Source organism: Poecile atricapillus, chromosome 7 (assembly GCF_030490865.1).
Source record: "Poecile atricapillus isolate bPoeAtr1 chromosome 7, bPoeAtr1.hap1, whole genome shotgun sequence".
NCBI lineage: Eukaryota > Metazoa > Chordata > Aves > Passeriformes > Paridae > Poecile > Poecile atricapillus.
The window spans coordinates 34369960-34388131 of record NC_081255.1 but is presented as its reverse complement, the minus strand read 5'-3'; the positions used below and the strand labels follow the sequence as shown (position 1 = coordinate 34388131).

The following is an 18172-nucleotide window of genomic DNA, read 5'->3' as shown; positions in this document are numbered from 1 at the left end:
CTTCCGCGGTTTGACAGGCTGGCACGGGGGGGGGAGACACGGGGAGCGCGGGGACGGCGGCAGGAGCCTCGGCGATAAAAGCAGTGATTGTGCATGCGTGGATGGCGTCAGCGCCGCACGGCAGCATGGGGGAGTGGTGTACGGCAGCGGGAGTTTCGGATCGGCCCGGCCGCACCGCTCGGATCGGTGTCGCTGGACGGCGGCGGCGGCGGCGGGGCCGGCGGCCCCACGGGTGCCGGGAAAGCGGAGCCTGTGGGGCAGCAAGGCGGCGCGGGCGGCACGGAGGGGGTGTAGGGGAGCTGAGCTGCGGGAACCGCGATGCCGAGGGTGGGCGGGGTGGCGGAGCCGGGAACCACGGTGTCGGCGGGGGAAGGCGGGGCCACGGGGACAGCGGCGGCGGGGCCCATAACCGCGGGGACGCCGGAACGGGGCGGGACCGCAACATCGGGGGTAGCTGGGACGGCAGGAGGGAGGCAAAAGCGGGCGGGCGGTAGGAGGGGTGGGAACGGAGCGTGCCGGAACTCTGGGGTAGGGGGAACGGGGGCCGCGTGGTCGGGGGGAGGGGTAGGAGATACGGGGGTTGCGGGGGTACGGGGGGCTCGTCGCGCGTTGTGTATTGGCAGCACGCATTTCTACGAGTGCTCTGCAGGCTGGGAGGAGCTTAGCGGCCGCCACAGTTCGGCGAGAGATGTTATTAAAAAGCTTATTACCAACTGTGTCCCAAAAATCTCTAGTAAAAAATTCTGAGTGTTTTGCGTTTGGGAAATTAACTAGAGTCCAGGTTAGGAGGGTTTTTAGTTCTTGTTTAGGCAATTTGCTTTGGCTGGCTTTTAGTGAGAATTTTAGTTGCTTATACAGCTTTTTTTCTGGGGTTGAATAGTTTTGACCCGTGATAGACTGGTTTGTGACTCACCTCTTATTTTAATGATGTCGGCTCGTCTCTCAGAGCTCGGGTGATGGGTGCTGGCCAGGCACCTCCCGTCCGTTCTCGGGTGTCACTTAGTAATACTCGCACATAACCACGCTGCAGAGTCGTCTAAAAACTACACTGTGGACGCTGCAGCGGAAAAACTTTTAGAGAGTTCGGGGTGTAGATGCTGTGACAGCGTCTGCCCCTCGCTCGACCACGTAGAGGCTTTGCCCACCTAGCCCAGGTGAGACGTCGCCTCGCAACGCCCCCCTGAGCTCGGGGGCTCCACGGAAACCAGGGGTTCAGATGCTGCTTGGCAACCTTCACCCCAAAGAAACCACGCAGGGGATGTCCCGTGTAGCACAGAAGAGGCGTGGCTTTGCCACCCTTCTCAGTGCCGCGGGGCCCTGCGGAAACCAGGGCTGCGGACGCCGTTCGGAACGTGCGCCCCGAAAAAGCCACGCGGCGGATACCTCTAGAGCTCCGGAGCCGACGCTGCTGAGCGACGGCCGGCCAGTGCCCGAGGGTGCCGCGGAACAGTGGAAAGAGAGTTACGGTGTTATGGTGATCAGCCGCATAAACTGCGCTCTAGATGGCCTTAAAGGGTGAAAAAACCTGTCTTCGTAGTTGCCAGTGATGATGGAGCAGTGTCTCACCGATGGAGGAGTCGTGGGATGGCTCGTAAACGTGCGGGCGCCAGGTATTGCTGTGTAAAAACGCTCACTCGCGGTGAGAGACTTCTCCGGGGTCAAGCTGTTCAAGTATAAGCAATTTATTATAAGGGTAAAAAGAGGGGAGATCCGTGTCCGCCGCCGGCCTCGGCGTCCGCGTGGTCCGGGGAAGGGGAGAGAGAACGGGTAAGAGCAGGGGAGGAGAGGTTGGGAAAGGGGAGGGAGGGAATAAGAGAGCAATAGAGGGAAAGAGGGAAAAACCAGAGGTAGAGAGCAGGGAAGACTAGTGGGGTAGGACCAGGGAGAGGGGGCTGAGAGTTAAGAGTGGGGGAGAGGGCTAGACGGGAAGGAGGTGAGGGAGCGGGGTTCAGAGGTAAGAGCGGGGGAGAGGGGAGCTGAGACAGGGGTAAGAGTTGAGAGCGAAGTTCTTGTTACAATCCAATATATCTTTTTCTATCGTGAATATTCTAATTCTTAGTAACCGATCACCACGAGACACAGCCACTAAAGAGTTTACATACAGCCTATGCGCTTCCCTATATTAACATACAGTGCTGCGCTTTAGACTCTACAAAGCTTTACAAGTTCTTTCCTTGCTTCTTTACCTTTGGACTTCTCGATCAGCAGAAGGACATTGTTTTGTCAGCAGGGATTCTCGTTCAACTGGCTAGGCTATTGTTCTTTGGTTAACCGGCACTCGGTATCCTAGGACTCAGAGCAGGCTTTCATTTCTACTTTGATTCTAGCCTTCGTATTTTCAGAATCTTCTGACAAACAATCACATTCATAAGGTTTTCCTGTTTCACCCTCCCCAACACAGTTGCTTCCCTCAGTTTCAACTACTTTCGTCCTCATCATCCCCATTTTTTCTAGGGACGCTTTGGAGGGACTAGGAAGATGAAATCAAAAGGAAAAAAGGAGAAAGATCCCCCCTGCAAATCCAGATCCCCCCTGCAAATCCATGCACCGGTTCATCTGCTCGGCTGCTGCTGCTTGACAGAGGTTTGTCTAATACCCGCTGCTGTTGCCCCTGGGTGAGAGGGTAGGGGCGGAAAGGGCTCGCCGCTAGTTCCCTGAACGCCTCGTTGTCTGCACCTGACGCGCTGGGGCGCTCGGCTTCCCTTTATATGGCTAAGGACTCCTGTCCTCCTTCGGGTGCCCAAAGCTGAAACTAGAATTCCACCTTCAGAATTTCACGTGTCTCGGGTTTGTGACTCCCGAGGAATTTTTCCCCAGCAATCGTTCAGTCGTGAATTTTTCCTCTGCAGTCATTACTGCCTTAGCCTTCTGTGGACGTGTTTCAAACGCTCATTGAGAGAGCTGAGGAGCCGAGTTGACTTGTTTATGACTTAGCTGACAAGCCCAGGCTAAATCCAAACGCCCCGAATTACGGCGAAATACTAATGCGGTTTAGAAAGAGGCCTCTTCCGTGCGACTCGGTCCTTTGCCGCGCGTGCCCGGAGATTTACTCCGTCCTTCGTTCCCGACCGTGCCTCTTCGGCGGCCCGCCTCTCGCGGACGCAAACCGAATGAAATTCTACTACGAGTGTTGCCTTGAAAAATAATCTTCTAAGTACATCTAGCTACGTGATTAAAACACATCCGTGCCTTGGCGGTCGTGTACGGAACGCTTTTCAGTGGAGAAAATAGCTATTTTGATAGCACGCTTTCATACGCCTTCAGAAAAAGCAGAATTCGTACCGGCTCCTGAGACTCCCCGCTGAAGAACCCGGCCCTCCTCGCAACGCCCGATGCGGCGGACGTCGGGGGAAAAGCCGAGCCTGGAGTGAAAAAGAGACGGTGAGTATGCGGCCTTTAAAAAAAGCCTTCGCGCGACAATAACGGGAACCTGTAGTGTTTATTCTTTGCTCATTTTTTCTGATAATGTAAATACCACGTAAAAGTACCTGAAACACGAAGCAGAGCTAGGATTTTACGGGTCTTCATTTCGGCAGTCTGGATGAAAAATGTCTCTTCCTGCGCTAACACCCGGTCCGGTTTGAATCCATATTTAGCCTGAATCTTCCTTGCCTCCCGTTTCCCATTTCTAGAAACTGCTTCCCGGTCTAAGGACGAGGCTGGATGCCAACCCTGTTCCACAAAGTTCAAGGAGAAGCTGGATGTCCTGTTTGATCGCTTGTGACCATTTGTACCACAGATCTTCTCTGTTGTATCCTGACCAGAGGCAGAAGTGAATCCTCAGGTCTCCAGAGAAGTAACCCACATTTCATCGATAATTTTACCGACAAATATTATCCACGTATTTGTTACTATGGCCTAAAGAAATTACTCACGTGAGACGCTTACGGCCGAGGTCACGTGGGGTAAGTTGAGATTCGGATGTGGGCTCTGGGATAGCCTTCCGTCCTGGCAGGGGAGGCCCGGTGATTAGCTTAGGACTAGACGGGACTAGTCCCCGGTGCTTCGAAGGAAGGTACGAGAAAGCTCAGGAGTAATAACTGTTTTATGCGTCCATCCGTAAGTTTTTGATTGCTGTAAAAGTGTTCTTTCCTATATGTATACATATGCGTGCGTATATGATACCATTTGCAGCAATCAAAAACTGGTTAAGAAGACGCATAATTAATATTATGCAATGTTAAACTTATCTAAATGATCTGTAATATGAATTGCCAAATGTACTAAATATATACTCTCATCCCAGAGTCTGCCACAGCTGATAAATCAATGGAATATTGGAAAATCGTGTCCGGATAACGATTTTCCGAGCCCGCCGTAAAATCTAGCTGCTGTATTAATTCACTAATTGCCAAGTCCGATTGACCTGAATATTGCTTTGATGCGGAAAACTTCTGGGTTTATTGGTAAATTCTCTATCTAGGTAAAGTCAAGGCTTGGCCAGAGCCTAAGGTTTAAACTGGAAAGATGTCTCTGAAGTAATTTTCAAAGCAAGGGGTTTAAAAATAGCAGCTATAGGGTGCTTAAAACACTGCAAACCTTTAAAGGCATTTGTATAAAACAAATGATCAGATGTCTTAGGTAATTGACTAATTAAACTATCCAATAGTTAATTTAATCTGAAGTTTCTTTCATAACACTTAACTTTCAACCGTGACACATTTTCTTAGAATTTTGGAAACTAAAATAATAAAGTTACATTGGATTAGGTAAATGTGAATCTTTTTAAAAAAGGAAAAGAGTAAAAACTAACACAAAAAAAACCTCTACATAGAAGCAGCTGCATAACTTACTGACCGAGATACATCTGTAGTTAGAAAACAAAAAAATCTCAAATGACACGTGTCTAAAAGGTAATTACACAAAGATATATCAAAATATGTATAAATCGGGCTGTAAATAAAATGACACTTTATAGATAATGCTTATTGTAGAAACCTATAAATTTACACTATACAATGCATATGTCATCAGTAAGTGTCTGAGGAAATCAGGATAATATTTTTGAAACATTCCTGTCTTAATGACTAAAAATGAATTAAAGTGAAAAACTTTTAAATTTTTTGTAAATAACTATCATTATTTTTTTGTGCAACTTGTAGAAAACTAAAACTGCAGAGATTATAACAAACAATAGAACTTCTAATGAAATCAAGGGTGTCACAAACAGCATTCACCTCTGTTCTTAAGCAGGTGTTCACCAGTGTTCTATCACAGCTGTTTCAGTTGTAGTTTCTTTCATCTTTCTAGGAAAATAACTATGTAGTTTAAACAAATGTCTTCAATAAGACATGAAGCAATTTAAATTTTAAACTTGTTAAAAATTAATTATGACAAAAGGAAGCAACAAAACTTAACGTTAAAAAATACCAAAGTTAGAACTGAAGTTAAAAACACTTAAATTTAAACATAGTGAAGTTTAACTTTGCTTAATTCTGTTAACACTTAATCTATATTAGATGAAAACGTGACTTAATCTTCCTCTGTTATTATAAAAAAAGACAACTAAAAGTTTGGTACACGCTTCTTTGAACACAATATAATAGGAATATTGGTTCACGATAGAGATTATAGGGATGCGACAAATTTATCACCTTTCTATGTTACTTGGTTTTGAGAATAACCTATAATAACTGCAGATGTTATTAAAAATGCTTATTCGTAACAAGAATTTGCTTGGCCTATGTTTAAATTTATTAGGATTTTTAGAGTGCAGTTTTACTGGAAAAAAACCACAACACCACAGATTTGGTAATTTGCGATTCAGCTTTTGTAGTACTTTTCAGAAACATTAAGTCTAGCTTTTTAACTTAAATTCAAAATCTAAATTGGTATATATCCTGTTATACATGTTTGGGGTTTTTTTTTATAACAGAAAGACTCATATTAAAATTACCTTATTAAAATTGTAAAAAAATGCCAAGCAAATGGGTAATATATGGTTAATATATCTTTGAGATTTTTGAAAACTATATTGATCTAAATCCACAATACACTTACTCAAATGAAAGGTTAAAAATGAAAGAAACTTCTTATTCAATCCTTTTTCTGTAGGGTTAATCATATGATTCTTAACTCAATTTTAAAGAAATGCATCTTGCAGAAATTAACTGTAATTTCAGTAATAATACTGGATCAGTCCATATCATACAATATTACATTATCAGTAGATGTATAGAGAAGATAACATTTTCAAAACTTTCATGTATTACGAATACTGAAACAGAAGAAAAATCTTTTAAATTTCTTGGGTGCGTAAGTATCATCTTTTTCTATGTTATTCTGTAGAAACAAAATCTACAGCTATCATTAGAAATATAACATCTATATGTATTCTATTATGCAACATTTTTAAACTTTTCGATCCATTTTTGAAGGCGTTTCAATAGGGGCTTCTCTCTGAAGCTTGTGACTGCTATAATTTGCAGATTAGCCAGTAATGCATCTTACAATGCTTTTGATTTTTGCTTTTCGGCTATTTTTCTGAAACCGTGAGAGAGATGCTGAACTTGATATTGACATGTGCCGTAACCCTGTGTCCATGTCTGTGGGAGGATTGAAAGAACTGCATTAGCACGGCTGTGCTCAAAAGACTCTTGGCTTTATGTGGTATCCAGTGAAACCATCTGCTGTGGTGAAGCTGTTGTTTTTTCCAGCTGTTGTTGCTCTGCTGCAGCTGTATTGCAAAGCGAATTCAATTTTAAAAGTGCCGCCGCAGCGCTCGGTGCACGCCGAGGCTCGGTTTCTCCACCCGCCTGTGCCCCGGCTCCGGGCTGGGCACGGAGGGACGGGACCACGCCTCCCTGTGACGTCACGGGCGCCCCGGATGACGGCTGGCCTGGGGGCGGTGCCGCAGGCGGGGTCTGGAGCTCCGGCTGTGGTTGCGTCACTGTGACGTCACGTTGACTGACAGCTGTGGCTCCAAGCCCACCCCTGGCAGGCGGGGCGCAGGGGCCGCCGTGCCCGTGTAGGTCCCGGACCGCTCTGGCTCGGGCCGAGCCCTCCCGTACCCTCCCAGGGGGGACAGGGCTGTCCGCTCCACCCCCCTAGGGCCGGAAAGGGGCTCGGCTGCCGGCACGCAGGCGGCCAAGGAAATTTCCCCTCCCTGTTCTGCCGGCACCGGCAGACCGGGCGCTGGAACAGTTTCAAGAGAACTCAGACGCTCTTGCAAAAGCTCTAAGACCCCTTTTTGCAAATTCTGTCCGCATTTTTGAATCGCCTCCTCGTCTCGGTATAGTTGTTTGTCTGGGCTTCCAACAGGCTTACGCATTCTCTTTGCTAAGGTAGATTTCCGGGAGGCTGACACAGACTTTACAGCGTGCGGTAACGAGCATTCCGCATCTGACTGAAACAAACCCTTCTGTTTTTCTGGACCCATCGTGTCCCTTGCCTGAGTTTCAGAGTCCCATTTAGTGGCAATGACTTCATAAGTCACTGCAGAAGCCGTTAGTTCAGCCGCTACCTCGTCTCTAAGAGTGGTTTTTTCATATACTCTGACGTTTATCTTCTCCCATAGGCTTGGGGTAAAAATATTTTCTGAATCCACGTTAGGGAATTCTACCCGTACCCAGGATAGAAGGCTTTTAAACTGATCCGTGCAAACAGAGAGCGGGTGCTCCTTTACCATAGCTTCCAAGGTAGCCGAAACCTCCCCCTCAGGTTTGGACACGTTTCCCATATTTTTGCTCCCTTTTGATGGCTTACCTGACCTCAGGGTCAGCTTTGTCTCAGCTCCTCTATCCGTGATCCGTTCCACAGCTCACAGACGTCCGGCTTGGCTTGTCCGCTCTCACCGGCGCCGGGATTACCGAGATCTTCTTTTTCCCCTTTCCAGGGAGTTTTCCAGCTTTCTGCTGTCTTCTTTTTTTTCCAGCTTTCCACTGTCTTCTCTCTTTTTTTGGGTTTTTTTTTTGTTTGTTTGTTTGGGTTTTTTTTGTTGGTTTTTTGTTTTTTTTCCTTCAACAGGAGCATTCAGTTCAAAGTGCCCCAAGGTTGGGAGCCATTTGTCTAGTTAAAGGACTTTTGGATTTGGGTTCTTTTCCCTTTGAACTGAAGATTGATGAGAGGGAGGCTGGTTTTTCTCGTTCGGTCTCAGTTGTTTATTTTTTCTTATGAGCATTACAAGGTACAAGGAGCTATGTGCACTACGATAGAAAAGGGGTAAAATGGCTAACAAAGATCTTCTTCAAGGTCTTTTATATGTCCGTTTACCCAATTACCAGATGCCAACCGAGCTATTTTTCTTAGTGACCCGGTGACCCGACACCTGTGTGCTGCACTGCCGCATTTTCTACCCGATCACCTACTACTACCCAAAAACCCCTAGGAAAAGAACGTGAAGAAGAAAGAAGGACAAGAGACAACACCCTAAATTCTCCATCTTGTCTTCTGCTCTCTAAACTACTTTTTCACCCAGTGATTTAAGAAACTTTCTAATCTACACATTTACACTTTCCCGATCTAACTTGAACATTTGTTTTCATGTATCACCAGGAAAACATGCACATGAATTTCATATTATATGAAATTCAGTGTTTCTTTGAATCCTAGAACTAAATATTAAAAACAAGGGCACACAGTCTGTATCTCAGACTCCAACATCTCATAGCTGCTACTATTGAGAACCTTGTTTCAGTAATACGTTAAGAGGCATCTTTCTGTTACCTCTGTCTCTCTTTTCTTTGCCTCCTTTGGGCTCTGTTCTCTGTGGATATATCTTTTCTCTAGTCTCTTAGCCTTCTCTGGGCTCAATTCTCTGTGAATACAGCTTTCTATAATCTCCCAGCCTCCTCTGGGCTGAATTTTCTGTAGATACAGCCTTTCTATAGTTTCCCAGCCTTCTCTGGGCTGAATTCTCTGTGAATACAGCTTTCTATAGTTCCCCAGCCTTCTCTGGGCTGAATTCTTCTGGGATCCTCCCTCGTGGGGAGTTCCACTTATCTCAATCTTCATTATTTGAAGTAAACTCTCGAGCTGGTTAAAATCTTGTTTCTCGTGTTTATTGCAGGATCCTCACAAAACTTAACAGGTCTCTCCAGGCTGGTTACAAGGTTAATCTTTGCAATTTGGTACATTTCTTTCTTCTGATGGTACAAACAAGGCCTTGTGGCACACTTCATGTCTGATACACAAAATGGCCCCGATCTACGCAGTTCTTTTATCTTTATACCTATTTTTATCCAATTAACAATAGACACGTATATTATTTTTCTTAATGACCCAATGACCCATCACCTCTGTGATGCACTGTGGCATTTTCTATCCAATTACTAACTATTACCCAAAAACCTCCAGGAGAAGGACATGAAGAAGAAAGAAGAAGGACAAGGGACAACACCCTAAATCCTCCATCTTGTCTCTTATTCTCTAAACTACTTTTTCACCCAGTGATTTAAGAAACTTTCTAATCTACACACCTACCTTTCTTGTCTAACTTTAGCATTTGTTTTCATGTATCACTATGAAAACATGCTCATGAATTTCATATTATATGAAATTCAGTGTTTTCCTGAATCTTAGAACTAAAAATTAAAAACAAGGGCACACAGTCTGTATTTCAGACTCCAACACTTTCCAGTTTAAACCTTAGGCCCTGGCCAAGCCTTGACTTTACCTGGATAGAGAATTGACAAATAAATCCAGTTTTCTGCATCAAAACAATATTCAGGTCAATTGGACTTGGCAATTAGTGAATTAATATAGCAGCTGGATTTTTACTGTGAGCTTGGAGAATTGTTATCTGGACATGATTTTCCAATCTTCCATTGATTTATCAGCCGTGGCAGACCCTGGGATGAGAGTATATATTTAGTACATTTGGCAATTCATATTACAGATCACTTAGATAAGTTTAACATCGCATAATATTAATTATGCGTCTTCTTAACCAGTTTTTGATTGCTGTAAAAGTTTTATTTCCTATATCTGTACATATGCATGTGTTTTACTTTGGTTTTTCATTGTCAGAACAAGACAGTGGATATTTTACCTTTGTTTATAAGAGAGGGGGAGGAAACGGGTTGCGGTTCAGAAGCGTGGAAACGCTATGTATGTATTTTAGATTTTGGAAAAAATGCAAATATTGTATATCTATTGGAAATAATTCTTGATCGGTCCTTTTTAAACAAGTCTTTCACAAAGCCAGTTCCCTCAATTATCAGGTATTCTTCTAACAGTACTCGAGCAAAGTTGAGAGAGAATTCTTTGGTTCCTGTCAAAGGTTCAGAAGCGAGAAGACAAAAAATTAATTTCAGTTAGTAATTTGGAGTAAAGTGTAGTTTCTGTATTCACAGGTTCAAAGCAGAAGTAACTGCCTAGCGAAGAACATGGAAACTCATCAGCTGCAGAGACGAGCAGACGGCCCAAAGAGCAGAAGAGCGAGCACGCCGATGTGAACTGTATCGAGACCGCAGTTGACGGCTGAACACCTTTGATCCTGCGTGCGAGAGCGATGAACTTTGGGTTTCGTGTGAAAGAGTAGGAAAATCGATATTGTAAAGCCTCATTTGTTAAAGCGTGGTGTGAACTGTGTCAAGATTCAGAAACCTGCATGAGAGATAAAGTCCTTGAAGATGAAGGTGAATCAGGTATCCCCCTTGAGCTGTATCATTTTGGTGATCGCTTTGTGATGCGATTTCACCTGCATTGCTTCTTTTAGTTAACTCAAAAGAAAGTATACCTTATCTCAGTGAAAATAGATTTTGGTATAATATTCAATTTTTCTTTTTATTTATTATGTTCTATATAAAGAGTCAACATCTTATTGTAACCTTATATCAATCTTAGTCACACTTGATTGTGAAGAGTTTGAGTCATGAAATTTCAGATAGATATTTATAACAACTCAGCTTTCAATTCAAGCAGTTTCAGCAGAAACTTTAAAGGAATTAGACAAATTATTTAATTTAGGAATTAAATATATATAATTTAGGAATTAGACTACTGGTTAAGTAAGCAACCTAGATCTATTTCTCTAGCTTTGAGTGGTCAGTTAACTGATGTTCAAAACTGGAGGCAGAGCGCTCTGTAGAACAGAGCAGCAGTTCTGTTGTTGGTGCGTAGGGCATGAGAGAAGGAAAAATAACCCTGAGTGAAAATTAATCAAATAAAAGGTTTGAAAGATTTGGGTTGATTTTTTTTTTTTTTTAAAGAGCGGGCAAATGTTGGAGTCTGGAATACAGAGTGCGTGCCCTTGTTTCTGATACTTAGTTATAAGATCCAGAAAAACACTGAATTTCATATAATATGAAATTCATGAGCATGGTTTCATGGTGATGCATGAAAACAAATGTTAAAGTTAGATACAAAAAGCTAAAAGTGGAAGTGTGTAGATTAGAAAGTTTTTTTAAATCACTGGGTGAAAAAGTTTAGAGGAGACGAGATGGAGGATTTAGGGAGTTGTCTCTTGTCCCTTTTTCTTTCCTCTTCATGTTCTTCTCAGAGAGATCAGAGATGTTAAGAGAGACACCGGGGTTTCTGATAAGCCCCCGGAAGGGATAAGGCGAGGCACGTACGACACGAGAGGTACGAAAGGCACGGAAGGCACGGTAGAAAAGTGACACGACACACCCCGGGATTGCTCTGTCCTGCGCACCTCAGCACTGTGAGCCAAAGTGAGGAATTCCCTTGAGGTAGCCTAAGGGGCCACAGCTTGGACCGCCACATCTCCAAAGCTGACTCAAAAATCCTTGGGCACGAGTGCTTACCTGGCACACCGCTTTCATGCCCCTCTGTAGGTCTTGGACTTCGACTTAGCTCTCATATGCGTGGGGACGAGAAGCCACGTGGGGCACAAGGGAAGGCCGCCTCACCGTCTGGCACGTTTCTGGCAGGCTGTTGTCTCCTGGACAGGTACAATAAAGAAAACCAAATATCAGTGCAAGATCTTAGCAGCACATCTGTGAAAACCCAACACTCACGGTCTCCTGACAATGGCTGGGTCCTTCGCCTGCATGCTTCAGCCCCGCTGGGATGCTGAGGCTTGCGGAGCGAAACTCTTCAAGCGGTATTGCTGTGGATCCAAACGAACCGCCGCCTCGATGAGGTTTGGGAGCCTCCCCGGTTGCGGATGAACGGGGAGCCCGGGGTGGGCCGGGGCTGGAAACCCCTGGTTATCCCACACAAGCGGGACCTACGTGGCCACTATCTCTTCTCAACTGGCCCTAGAACACGGTGTACTGCCTGCACCTCTCGGGGTTCTGGCACTCTGCTGCTTTAGGATTCCTGCCTGCAGCTGCCTCAGGGAAATGGGAGCGCTGTTAGGGCTGCTGTTTAGGGTTGGGGGTGGGGTACAACTGTATTCTACCATACCTGTACCCCTTATTTTCACTGTTTGCTCAGCGGTTTTTTTTTTTTTTGGAACTCTTGTGACAGATTGAGGGCACTGAGGCGGGACTGCCAAGATGGAATCAAAAGGGAAAAGCAGAAAGATCAGCCCTGCAAATCCACACTGGCTCACCTGTTCAGCTGCTGTTTCCTGGCAAAAAGCTTTGTCCCTCACCACCTCCTCTGAGCAATGCTCCAGGTCCAAGTGCATCCTGGTGCTCCCCCAGACCCTATGAGATGCTCTCACCGTCATGTTGGAGGCTGAGATACAGAGTGTGTGCCCTTGTTTTTAATATTTAGTTCTAGGATTCAAGGAAACACTGAATTTCATATAATACGAAATTCATGTGCATGTTTTCATGGTGACACATGAAAACAAATGTTAAAGTTAGATAGGAAAAGTGTAAATGTGTAGATTAGAAAGTTTCTTAAATCACTGGGTGAAAAAGTAGTTTAGAGAACAGGAGACAAGATGGAGGATTTAGGGTGTTGTCTCTTGTCCTTCTTATTTCTTCTTCATGTTCTTCTCCTAGGGGTGTTTGGGTAGTAGTAGGTGATTGGGTAGAAAATGTCAGAGTGCAGCACACAGGTGTTGGGTCATTGGGTCACTAAGAAAAATAATTTAGTTGGCACCTGTTAATTGGGTAAATGGACATATAAAAGACCTTGAAGAAGATCTTTGTTAGCCATTTTACCCCTTTTCTATCATAGTGCACATAGCTCCTTGTACCTTGTAATGCTGATAACAAAAAATTAACAACTGAGACCGAACGAGAGAAAACCATGCTCCCTCTCATCAATCTTCAGTTCAAAGGGAAAAAGAACCCAAATCAAAAAGGCCATAAAGAGACAAGTGGCTCCCAAACTTGGGGTACTTTGAACTGAAGGCTCCTGCTGAAAAAAAAAAAAAAAAAGGAAAAAAGCGAAGACAGCAGAAAGCTGGAAAACTCCCTGGAAAGGGGAAAAAGAAGATCTCGGTAATCCCGGTGCTGGTGAGAGCGGACAAGCCAAGCCAGACGTCTGTGAGCTGTGGAACGGATCACGGATAGAGGAGCTGAGAGAAAGCTGACCCTCAGGTCAGGTAAGCCGTCAAAAGGGAAACATGTCCAGACCTGAGGGGGAGGTTTTGGCTATTTTGGAAGCTATGGTGAAGGAGCACCCGATCTCTGTGTCCACGGATGAGCTTAAAAGCCTTCTATCCTGGGTACGGGTAGAATTCCCTAACGTGGATTCAGACAAAATTTTTACCCCAAGCCTGTGAGAGAAGATAAATGTGAGAGTATATGAAAAAACCACTCTTAGAGACGAGGTAGCAGCTGAACTTCTAACGGCTTCTGCAGTGACTTATGAAGTCATCGCCAGTAAATGGGACTCTGAAACTCAAGCAAGGGACACTATGGGTCCAGAAAAACAGAAGGGTTTGTTTCAGTCAGATGCGGAATGCTTGTTACCGCACGCTGTAAAGTCTGTGTCAGCCTGAAATCTACCTTAGGAAAGAGAATGTCTAAGCCTGTTGAAAGCCCAGAAAAACAACTATACAGAGACGAGGAGGCAATTCTAAAATGCGGGCAGAATCTGCAAAAAGGGGTCTTAGAGCTTTTGCAAGAGTGTCTCAGTTCTCTTGAAACTGTTCCAGCACCCGGTATACTATTGCAGGCAGAAGAGGGAGGGGAAACTTCCTTGGCCGCCTGCGTGCCGGCAGCCGAGTCCCTTTCCGGCCCTAGGGGGGTGGAGTGGACAGCCCTGTCCCCCCTGGGAGGGTACGGGAGGGTTCGGCCCGAGCCAGAGCGGTCCGGGACCTACACGGGCACGGCGGCCCCTGCGCCCCGCCTGCCAGGGGTGGGCTTGGAGCCACAGCTGTCAGTCAACGTGACGTCAGCAGTGACGCAACCACAGCCGCAGCTCCAGACCCCGCCTGCGGCACTGCCCCCAGGCCAGCCGTCATCCGGGGCGCCCGTGACGTCACAGGGAGGCGTGGTCCCGTCCCTCCGTGCCCAGCCCGGAGCCGGGGCACAGGCGGGTGGAGAAACCGAGCCTCGGCGTGCACCGAGCGCTGCGGCGGCACTTTTAAAATTGAATTCGCTTTGCAATACAGCTTCAGCAGAGCAACAACAGCTGGAAAAAACTATAGCTTCACCACAGCAGATTGATTCGGTGGATACCACACGAAGCCAAGAGTCTTTTGAGGACAGCCGTGCTAATGCACAGTTCTTTCACTCTACAAATCCTCCCAGAGACATGGACTCAGGGTTACGGGACATGTCAATACAAACTCCAGCATCTCTGGAATGGTTTCAGAAAAATAGCCGAAAAGTAAAAATCAAAAGCATTGTAAAATGCATTACTGGCTTATCTGCAAATTATAGCAGTCACAAGCTTCAGAAAGAAGCCCTTATTGAAGTGCCTTCAAAAATGGATCAAAAAGTTTAAAAATGTTGCATAATAGAATACATATAGATGTTGTATTTCTAATGATATCTGTTGGTTTTGTTTTTACAGAATAACATAGAAAATTATATTTATGCATCCCAAGAAATTTAAAAGCTTTTTCTTCAGTTTCAGTATTCTCAATACATGAAAGTTTTGAAAATGTTATCTTCTCTATACATCTACTGATAATGTAGTATTGTATTATATAGAGTGATCAAGCAGTATTACTGTAGTTACAGTCAGTTTCTACAAGATGCATTTCTTTAAAATTAAGTTGAAAAATCATATGATTAATCCTACAGAAAAAGGATTTAATGACAGGTTTCTTTCATTTTTAACCTTTCATTTGAATAAGTGTATTGTAGATTTAGTTCAATACAGTTTTCAGTAATCTCAAAGTTATATTAACCATATATTACCCATTTGCTTGGTATTTTTTTTACAATTTTAATAAAGAAATTTTAATGTGAGTCCTTTTGTTATAAAAAAAAAAACCAAAACCAAACCTGTATAACAGCATATATACCAATTTGGATTTTAGATTTTAGTTAAAAAAGTTAAACTTAATGTTTCTGAAAAGTACTACAAAAGCTGAATCGCAAATTACCAAATCTGTGGTGTTGTATTTTTTCTCTAGTAAAACTGAATTCTAAAAATCCTAACAAATTTAAGCATATACCAAGCAAATTCTTGTTACGAATGGTATTTTTAATAACATGTGCAGTTATTATAAGTTATTCTCAAAACCAGATAACATAGAATGGTGATAAATTTGTTGCATCCCTATAATCTCTATAGTGAATCAATATTCCTGTTATATTGTGTTCAAAGAAGTGTATACCAAACTTTTAATTGCCTTTTTTTATAATAACAGAGTAAGATTAAGTTGTGTTTTCATCTAATATAGATTGTGTTAATAAGATTAAGCAAAGTTAAATTTCACTATGTTTAAGTTTGAGTGTTTTTTACTTAAGTTAAAACTTTAGTATTTTTTGACGTTTTGTTACTTCCTTTTATCATAATTATTTTTTAACAAGTTAAAATTTAAATTTCTTTGTTTTATTGAAGACATTTGTTTAAAATGCATAGTTATTTTCCTATAGAGATGAAGATAATTACAACTGAAACAGTGGTGACGGAACACTGGTGAACACCTGCTTAAGAATAGAGGTGAATGCAATTTGTGACACCCGTGATTTCATTAGAAGTTCTATTGTTTGTTATAATCTCTACAGTTTTAGTTTTCTAAAAGTTGCATAAAAAATTTAGTGATTGTTATTTACAAAAAATTTTAAAGTTTTTCACTTTAATTCATTTTTAGTCACTAAGACGTGAATATTTTAAATTTATTATCTTGATTTCCTCAGACACTCACTGATGACATATTCATTCTATAATGTAAATTTATAGATTTCTATGATGAGCATTATGTATAAAGTGTCGTATTTACAGGCAGCTTTATACATATTTTAATATATCTTTGTGTAATTACCTTTTAGACACGTGTCATTTGAGATTTTTTTGTTTTCTCACTACAGATGCATCTTGGTAAATAAGTTATGCAGCTGCTTCTATACAGAGTTTTTTTGTCTTGGTTTTTACTCTTTTCCTTGTTTAAGAAGATTTGCATTTACCTAATCCAATGTAGCTTTATTATTTTAGTTTCCAGAATTCTAAGAAAATGTGTCATGGTTGAAAGTCAAGGGTTATGAAAGAAACTTCAGATTAAATTAACTACTGAATGGTTTAATTAGTCAATTACCTAAGACATCTGATCATTGGTTTTATACAAATGCCTTTTAAAAGTTTGCTGTGTTTTAAGCATCTTATAGCTGCTATTTTTAAACCCCTTGCTTTGAAAATGACTTAACAGACATCTTTCCAGATGAGGCCTAAGGCTCTGGCCAAGCCTTGACTTTACCTGGATAGAGAATTTACCAATAAACCCAGAAGTTTTCTGCATCAAAACAATACTCAGGTCAATTGGACTTGGCAATTAGTGAATTAATATAGCAGCTGGATTTTACAGCGGACTTGGAGAATTGTTATCCGGACATGATTTTCCAATCTTCCATTGATTTATCAGCAGTGACAGACTCTGGGATGAGAGTATATATTTAGTACATTTAGTAATTCATATTACAGATTATTCAGATAAGTTTAATATTGCATAATATTAATTATGAATCTTCTTAATAAGTTTTTGATTTCTGTAAAAGTGTTATTTCCGATATGTGTATACATGTGCAAGTGTTTTAATTTGATGGTTTTTCATTGTCATAACAAAAAAAACAAATACCTTACTTAATTACAAAAAAAGGGGGGGAACCAAGGCTATGCCTCAGAAATATAAAAACCTTATAAATCTTAAATTTTTGGAAAAAGTGTAAAGATCTTATATCTATTGCAAATAATTCTTGAACGGTCCTTTTTAAACAAGTCTTTTACGAAGCCAGTTCCATCAATTATCAGGTATTGTTCTAACAAGACTCAAGCAAAGTTGAGAGAGAATTCTTTGGTTCTGGTCAGAAGTTCAGAAGCAAAAAGATTAAAAAATTCATTTCAATTAATAATTTGGAGGAAAGTGTATGTTTGTGTATTCACAGGTTTAAAGCAGAAGTAACTTCCTAGAGAAGAACCTGGAAACTCATCAGCTGCAGAGACAAACAGACGGCCCAAAGAGCAGAAGAGCGAGCACGCAGATGTGAACCGTATCGAGACAGCAGTTGACGGCTGAACGCCTTTGATCCCGCGTGCGAGAGTGATGAACTTTGGGTTTCGTGTGAAAAAGTGGGAAAATGAATATTGTAAAGCCTCATTTGTTAAAACATGAGTGAAGGAAAAATAACCCTTCTTGAAAACTAATCCAATAAAAGATTTAGGTTGATTTTCTTTATTGTTTTTTTGGTTTTTTTCTTAAAAAGAGAGGGGCAGATGTTGGAGTCTGAGATACAGACTGTGTGCCCTTGTTTTTAATATTTAGTTCTAGGATTCAAGGAAACACTGAATTTCATATAATATGAAATTCATGTGCATGTTTTCATGGTGACACATGAAAACAAATGTTAAAGTTAGATAGGAAAAGTGTAAATGTGTAGATTAGAAAGCCCAGGTGTCCCCAGATGTCCCCAGGTCCCCCCAGGTGAGTTCCAGATGTATCCTCTCCATCCCAGGTGTGTCCCAGGTACCCCCAGCTGTCCCCAGGTGTCCCCAGGTGTGTCCCAGATGTATCCTCTCTATCCCAGGTGTCCCCAGGTATGTTCCCAGGTACCCCCCCCAGGTACCCTCAGGTGTGCCCAGGTGTGTTCCTTCTATCCCCAGGTGTCCCCAGGTGTGTCCCCAGGTGTGTCCCAGGTGTATCTCAGGGGCCCCCAGGTGTCCCCAGGTGTGTCCCCAAGGTGTCCCCAGGTGTCCCCAG

General features: G+C 43.0%; 2 long non-coding RNA genes across 2 annotated transcripts; both read left to right on the top strand.

Annotated features, from left to right (window-relative positions):
- Positions 1 to 1373: 1373 nt before the first annotated feature.
- Positions 1374 to 3318, top strand: LOC131581200 (uncharacterized). The gene is made up of 3 exons (XR_009278027.1): positions 1374 to 1610; positions 2455 to 2583; positions 3265 to 3318. It is a non-coding gene; the product is annotated as an uncharacterized LOC131581200 (long non-coding RNA).
- An 8-nt stretch (positions 3319 to 3326) lies between these two features.
- On the top strand, positions 3327 to 12000 carry LOC131581199 (uncharacterized). The gene is made up of 4 exons (XR_009278026.1): positions 3327 to 3381; positions 3633 to 3905; positions 10293 to 10586; positions 11441 to 12000. It is a non-coding gene; the product is annotated as an uncharacterized LOC131581199 (long non-coding RNA).
- The last annotated feature ends 6172 nt before the right edge of the window (positions 12001 to 18172 follow it).